An 8247-nucleotide genomic window follows, 5' to 3' on the forward strand; every position below is an offset into this window, starting at 1 on the left:
GCATACCTACAGGCTGGGGAACTCCCTTCTCGTCAGTGCAGAGGCAGAAAAGGATCTTGGAATCATTATTGATGCCAAAATGAACATGGGCCGGCAGCGTGGGGACGTGGTCAGAAAGGCCAACCGTACCTTGTCATGCATCCACAGATGCATCTCGAGCAGATCCAAGGAGGTGATCCTCTCCCTCTATGTGACACTGGTCAGGCCGCACTTGGAGTACTGCATCCAGTTCCAGGTGCCACACTTCAGGAGGGATGTGAACAACATGGAGAAGATTCAGAGGAGGGCCACCCGCATGATCAGGGGTCAGCAGAGCAGGCCCTACAAGGAGAGGCTAAGGGCCCTGAACCTGTTCAGCCTCCACAAGAGAAGGCTGACGGGGGGATCTAGTGGCCTGTTACAAAGTAATCAGAGGGGACCAGAAGGCATTGGGGGAGTCCCTGTTCCCCCAAGCACTCCCAGGAGTGACAAGAAATAACGGTCACAAGCTGGGCAGGGGTAGATTCAGGCTAGACATCAGGAGGCGCTACTTCACAGTCAGGGCGGCTAGGATCTGGAACCAACTTCCAAGCAAAGTGGGGTTGGCTTCTACCCTGGGGGTCTTTAAGAGGAGGTTAGACAAACACCTTGCCGGGGTCGTTTGACCCCAGTACTTTCTCCTGCCATGGCAGGGGGTCGGACTTGATGATCTGCTCAGGTCCCTTCTGACCCTACCAACTATGAAACTATGAAACTATTATTCCATTTGACCCTATTCAGTGGGAAATTGAAACCAAATATAGTAGCGGAGCAATCTTTCAATGAAAACTTGTTTCACTGTGCAGCAGAATGCACTTAAAACACATAAATCACTGTGGCAGGGCACTGTGTGTGCCTGCCACTTTAAGGGCCTGGAGCTGGCCGCCCACAGGTGGCTGAGGGCAGCCATTTTGGAGTCAAGGGCTGTCTATATAAACAGGGCAGTTGGGCTGCTGGAGGCCAGGCAACAACATCACCTGGCTGGAGGGCTGCTGAGATCATCTGGAGGTAAGAGAGGAGCTGGAGGGGATGGTCAGGAGGCTCCTGGTCCTGGGCATGACCTAAAACTGCACCCTGCCAGGAGTGGGTGGTCTGGTGGGGCTCCCAGTGACTTGGGAGCCCCCAGGAAATGCCAGGCTAGTTACCACCCCGGTGAAAGGCAGGTTGGGGTGCCTTAACCCCTAGCCCCCATGGATAAGATTCATGATTATAAATCAGAGAGACTAAAACAAGTGGTGCATATGTCCTGGGGGAAACCATTTTATCCTGGGACAAAATGAAATCATTCAGATGTCTATGTCTCTTGTCCCAGGACAAACCCTAAAAAGGTCTCCGGATAAGAAGTGCTAAGTTTGTCCTGGGATATCACTGAGTGCATCTGAATGGCTGTCCCCAGATTGCATCATTGAATCAACAGCAAAAATGCAGTAGTGCATTCAGATGTTCACAAAACCCTGAGTGGAAGGGTAAGGTGTATAACACCAATCCTGGGACATTTCTGTTCCAGGAAAAATACAATGTCTGTGCCTTGTCTATCAGGAAAAGAAAAGACCTCTAGGTTCTGTATTGTTTATTTTGCAGCTCTAGCTGCCTCCCTTAAGGCTTATCACTCAACCACATCTATCCTTGTAAGAATGACATAATGGGAAATTGTTACAGATCAGAGGTATTTGCAGAAGAATCACTGACTAAATGATTAACCATTGTGCTTCCTGCATTCCTTGACCAGTGACAAAGCAAGACTTTTCCCATTGAACAAAATATAATTCTAGTAACATATTAAATTTTACAAGAGGGAGAATGAAATGTTATAGTATGTAATATGTTGATTTTTGCAAAGAAAGAGTCTGTCTCTCAATACTTTTGGCAATTTAAACTCATGCTACTAGATAAGGTTACTGCTATGCCTGAAGAGGCAGTAGTACTTTTAGGTACACAAATATGGGAAAATGTGTTTCCTCAATAATGAATTTGATTGAAATCTTGAATGTTTAGTCTCAGAGAAAAAGAATTGAGGCAAAATTAAGGAAAACTTTTAGGATAATTAAGGACGTCTGTAAAAATCAGTTTGCCCAATTTTTACATCTCAAAACCTGAGGGAAAAAGATCAGATGAGTTTCACTTGTTAATTCATTATTACGTAATAAGAACTATGTTAGGCACCAGAGATAAGAAGCTGGACATCCTGCTCCATAAATCAACAAGCTATTATCTTTTTCTTACTTTCCCACAGGCTCTCTACTCACACCCTCAGTTAGATATTACTTAACATGTGCAAGATCCCTCATACCAGAACACGCATGAGACCCAGTGTGTCACATTTAGCAAAACCTGAGTATTCCATTTCTAAGCTGTGGAGAGAGCTGCTGCATAATGAATGTGCCTTATCAGGGTGGGAAAACAAGTAACACAATGTTGACACTTTTGCTTTATCTTGCCAGCTAAATTTATCTAGTGTATTAGCAAAAATATTATTAAAGAAAAATTTGCATTTGAGAATTACAGATCACGTACTAGATGCAGAATCATCAATAAAATGTAGCTAGATGCAATTATAAAGTAAGCTGAAAATAAAAGAGATATTGATCCAAATCATTGCAGCAAGATTAGCAAGCAGTTTTGACCTACAATCTGTTTTCCTACAGTTGGATACAGCAGAGCTTATTTTTGGTGAGCAAAAAATATGAAAACCAAAGTACTATTGAGGAGAAGAAAGGGATAATATTGTTTTTTGTAAAATCTTATTACAACCTTCAAGTATAGAGTCATAGAGATGCAGTGCTGGAAGAGACCTCCATAGGTCATCTAGTGTAAACCCCTGCCTGAGGCAGGATCATTGCTATCCAAACCATCTTATATAAATCTATTATCTAACCTCTTAGGAAAACTACACCGTCAAAGCAGATAAGATGTAATACAAAAATAGTGATTTAAGTTTGGCATACAAGGTCTTATTATGCTCCAATGAAATAAAAAGTATGTTACTTTAAATAGCTCCTTCATTCCAAAATTCTTTGTTTCCCATCCCCATGTCCAGCATGTTTAATCAAACTCAGCAAATTAGGTTTATTGTTTGCCATAAGAAGAAATCATATGCTAAACCACATAAATTTATACTATGGTTGAGCTATTGAGCTACTTTTCTTCATTTTCTTTGTTTTTTCTTTGCATGATGTGGGGACACCAGGAACCAGAATGAAGACAACATGGAGGGACAGGGAGAGAAGGAGACCATCCCTCATAACTAGAAGAGAAAAAGGATTCCAGGATTTCCTGCTGTCAGAAAGAGCTGTGAAGCCTACTGGCAAAGAGCATCCTACATTAGACTCTTAACAATTGAGCTGGGAGAAGGATATTGGACTGTTAAGGTGGACAGATCACTAGAAACTTCCCACACAATTCCTATTACTCTGACAGTGCTGGCAAATGCTAATTTAATGGCACAATGAGATCTGATCCCAGCAATTGTGCATCCTGCCATGCCACATGTGCCTGGCAAGATGCATGGTTTTTGGGAACAGGAAAAGATCCCAGTCACATGACTGTCAGTGCAAGGAGCCGGGCATCACCTTCTTACAGCACTCTTTCAACTTGCCATCACACATGGAGCCTGGGATCCTGATCCCAAGTTCCACATGCACCAGCAAGTTTAAACCCAAGCACCAGACAGCCCTGCATGGGCTGCCTAGCATGCAGGTTGACAAGGATTGTGCCAAGGGAGCCCATTGGTCCCCCTGGCTGGCACCTGTGAAGCTGAGAGCTGCAGCCCTGGGCAAAACTGCACCTTAGGGCTTGGGGTGTGGGGAAGTTCATCAGTTTCCATCAAGCCAAGCACAGGGCTGCACCTCATCATCATTCAAATGAATTTGCTATACAAACCAGTAACAAAGATGTCACATATGCAAGTCACTGACCCTGAAGCATATGAAACCAGGAAAATGACTGGTAAATTTACTCTGCATTTTATTTGATTTTCACTTAATTTACATGAGTTATAAGGTGATGACCACTAATGTGGAGCATCTTTGTGGCTGCTTTGCCACTTTTATCATGCCATAAATTTCTTGCACATGTGGCATGTTACAATGTATGGCACAATTAACATGTAAATTGTGCCATAAATGTAACATCTGTTAGGGGCCTGCGGTGCTGCTATCCAGACATATGCCACCATAGCACATCACCTTGTAGCACCTTGCTCCAAACACTTCTTGCCCTTATGGTGGTTTGTTAGAACTTCTTTTCTTACTAGAGATAGCTGTGTGTAAGTGGTATGGAACATAATTAATATTTTATCTTGCTTATTTTGAAATCAGCTTCAAGATAAGCTTCCAGGGTATGGCTATAAACTGCATCTGACTGGAGGGCCTAGTGGCAATGTGGTGGGGCTACTCCTATAAATTACCACAATGTTGCAACCTCCAGAGTAAGGTGAGTATAGGGTGCCTCAAAACCCTAATCCCCACTGCCATGTGGGTACTACTTGGCTGGAGAAAGTCTATGGGATACTATCACCCTGACAGAAACACATTGTCCATGAGGCAGTAGGCAGTCAGCAGCAGTTCTTATTTGTTGCCCTTTGCAGAAGGTACAACCATCAAGGCACTGAACGTCTGCACTTGGTCTGGCCTTTGGATTCTGTCTCAATGATCTAAAGAGGGGGTGGTAGGTTTTGGGGAGCTTCCACTCCTCTATGATCTTGCCTAGACATATGTGTCAAAGGTCTTGGTGACCAGACCTCTTATCCATACACCATGATGGAGAGGATCAATAGTTCTCTAAAATGGGGACCTACAAATATGCTGTAAAGTACTTTAGTATCCTGCAGGATGAAAGTAAATTTAAAAAAATGAGGATGAGCAAATTACTTAAATATCATCAAGACAGACCACTGGGAAATGTTGTTGTGGGGGTGGAGGCAAAAAACCAACCAAACAAACCCCACAGAGAGAAGCCAATGTGTTCAGTTTCACCATAGAATACAAAACCAGAGATGGGGAGAAGTGACTTTACAAAAGGTGGACTCTCTGGCCTTGCTCAGGGAATATAATTGAGAAGCGTATGCATCACAATTCTTTTGCCTGGACAACAGGGAGGTGAGAAGTAGTTGCAGGCTATTCTTGCGCTAAAGGTTGTTATTCAATTCCTTGACTGCAGTCAATCTGACATGTAGTACAAGCTACATAACACTCGACGCCCCAAAGCTTTCTGCCTCACACATGACTGAAAGTTGCTGTTGCAATATCAGTGACCTGAATATATGAGAGCAAAACTCTCAGAGAGAATTAGATTCAAGAGGCTTGAAGCTTCCCAGGAATCTGAAAAAACTGGCATTTAGGTCTTCATGGCCCACTAGAGCCAGTTAAAAGGTCAGAAATAAAAGGTTATTGACCTGTAGATTTTCTTGAGACTCAGAGGGCATCATGACTTAAACCCAGAGTTCTTCTCACAACACAGGGATCATAAAGGAGTTTGCAGGTCGCTGACCCCAAAGCATATGAAATCAGGGAAATGGATGGTAAATTTACTCTGCATTTTATTTGATTTTCATTGGATTTAAATAAGTTACGAGGTAATGATCACTAATAATGAACATTTATAAAGAGGGAAATCATTTCCTTCACTTTCAAGTAGTAATTCCTACATTCTATGACCTAAGTCATGCAGCAGGTCAAAGTGGATGATCCTTAAGCTCCATGCATCTATGTTGCGTTTCCTAGTGGCAGTGCTAAAAGGTCTCTCTCAACCTTGGATTTAGATTTGTCACTATAATCTTTATAACATTTTCGTCAAGAGCTTTCTACAGTCTGCCCAGTTACCCTTTCTTTGGACAAAAGCAGTACAGTGATTTGTATTATATATTTCACTCAAGAAATGGCTGATTTTTGACAAGCTGCCAAGAAATCTTGAAAACACAAGTCTGTATCACTTTGATCATGAAAGACAAGTGGCTCTAGTTGTTTGAAAGTATATTTGACAGGATGGAAACAAGATAGGAAATGCAAAGTTAAACTCACCCGTAAAGATCAGTGCTTTATGAGTATCTGAGAAAAGCAGAAAGAAGTAGATTTTCAGAATGCAATAAAATAAGCAAGAAAAAGGGCCAGTATCAATGTTACCCAACATCCTTTTAAAATACCATCCATGACAGAAATTCAGTTTTGTTTGTTTTCAGACTCCTCAATGATTCTAGAAAGTCAGTCTGTGACAATAACAGATTGCTAATGTTTAGTGGTCCTAATCAGAATCAAAATGCTGTTGTGGCTGTGTATAAACAATTTTCCTGCAGATTCTCTTCCACAGTAATTTAATTCCTTTGAAGTCAGTGGAGTTAGTCCTGATTCATACAGCTGGAAATGGGAGGAGAATCAAAACCTTTGTGCCATAACTGAATAATCCTTGTAATTGTCTCTTTCTAACAGAAAAATAAAAGCCACCGCTTGAAGAAGTTACCCCAACTTTCAACAGGACTTTGAATATTTCACGCACAAATTAAAGCCTTGGAGCAATGACATCAGAAGTGTATGTTTGTTTTTGTGTGGTTCTCTTGATATTACTGTGGAGCTAAGTTTTGCTTCAGGCCAAAAGCATATTATGTAGATGAAAGACTTATCTAGCCAAGCTGCAGACTGCCAGGACAGGGGCTAAGCAAGACAAAATGTATTTAAGGGAAAGATCTGTAATTTTTTTTAAAGATATTAAAAGCTTGAAAAAATGTTTTGTGCTTCTCTCCACAGGTCCCCACAGAGCATTGACTCTACTGTGTTGGTTGTGTACATTGTGTACAGCACTCTTCTTGCTGTAATGTCACAGACTGCACTGATAGCAGGAGTTAGCAAAACTGAACACAAAGAAAAGGAAATAAAGTGACATGAAGATGGCTTGTGAGTTTGATTTGCTTTGAAAACCAAAGAGAAGCATGTTTCATACAACTAGCAACACTAACAGCAAAGTCACATTCAAGCTATTATGATATGGTCTTTATTTGGAAACTACTGGTAGCCAATTCACTGACAGAGGCGCAGCAACAGCAGTGACTAAGACTTGCTGGGTTTTTTTGCTCTCAAAAAATACTAGATTAATGGCTCAGGAGACCAGCATCATTTCTCTATCCACAGAACAGGCACAGGATCTGAACTACTGCAAGATCAGAATAGTAACATTTTACTCAGGCAGTGCCAGGCAATGTGTTATCAATATGAATGCCCTCTAAGAGGTGAAGGTTTCCATCCCCACTAACTCCTGGCTTCTCCATAGGGCCTGAGAATAATTGCTCATTTCTGTGATATGAACAATAGTCCATAGGGGAAATGACTGACACCCTCAGTTTATCTAATTTAGGCCAATTCACAGAGGGCAACAGCTTTCAGCAACTACCAGCCAGAGATCCCCACTACTGATTTACAGAATATAGGAGACCCTCACCATTTACGGGGGATACGTTCCAGAAATCCCTGTGAATAGTGAAATCCATGAATGTCAGGAGTACGGTGGTGGCAAGTGTGGAGCTCCCACAGACACTGTCAGCACTGTCGGCGGCAGAGGATGTGGGGTGGGAGCATGGCAAGATGGTGTAGGGAGAGAGCGTGTGGGGAGAGAAGGTGTGCAGGGAGAGAGCATTGGTTTGAATATTTGCACCGTAAATTCCTGTACAGGAAACCCTCACCATTTGTGGACTCGCAATTCACAGTTTCAAATATTCACAGTGAATATACAAACGCATGCTCTCTCCCCACACACTCCCTCCCTGCACACTCTCGCTATGCTCCTCACCCGCTGCTGGCAGCATCTGCGGGAGCTCCGTGCTTGCCACAGCCGGGCTCCCACTGCCACGCTCCTGCCGCAGCCACCACACTCCTGCCGTATTCGCGGATTTTGCCATTCACGGGCATCTCTGGCACGTATCCCCTACGAATGGCGAGGCTGTCCTGTAAAACCAATGACATTTGTGGACAGTACTAATCCCATCTTCCTCCAGTGAGAACCTCTTCCTAATTCCTTTGAAGTCAGTGGCAAGGCTGACATTAATACATTAATATCTGTGAGACCAAGTCAAAGATTCTCTCCAGTTTAGTGGCCCAAAGGTTAAGACACTCTCTCTTCCATTGTCCGCAGCACACAATGCAGTGATGTGGTTAGTGTTCTGTCTAAGCAGTTTTGGCTTGGATGCGACCACATATTCATTTACAGATGATTCAACTTGGTAGCCTTCGACGTAAGTCCAGTGTA

General features: G+C 42.8%; 1 long non-coding RNA gene across 1 annotated transcript; it reads left to right on the forward strand.

The window, feature by feature from the left end:
- Window positions 1–969: 969 nt before the first annotated feature.
- LOC102384719 lies at window positions 970–8184 on the forward strand. Its single transcript, XR_325055.2, has 4 exons — window positions 970–1026; window positions 3206–3386; window positions 6441–6540; window positions 6756–8184. It is a non-coding gene; the product is annotated as an uncharacterized LOC102384719 (long non-coding RNA).
- The last annotated feature ends 63 nt before the right edge of the window (window positions 8185–8247 follow it).

The sequence above is a fragment of the Alligator sinensis genome, unplaced genomic scaffold, assembly GCF_000455745.1.
Source record: "Alligator sinensis unplaced genomic scaffold, ASM45574v1 scaffold290_1, whole genome shotgun sequence".
NCBI classification, from domain to species: domain Eukaryota; kingdom Metazoa; phylum Chordata; order Crocodylia; family Alligatoridae; genus Alligator; species Alligator sinensis.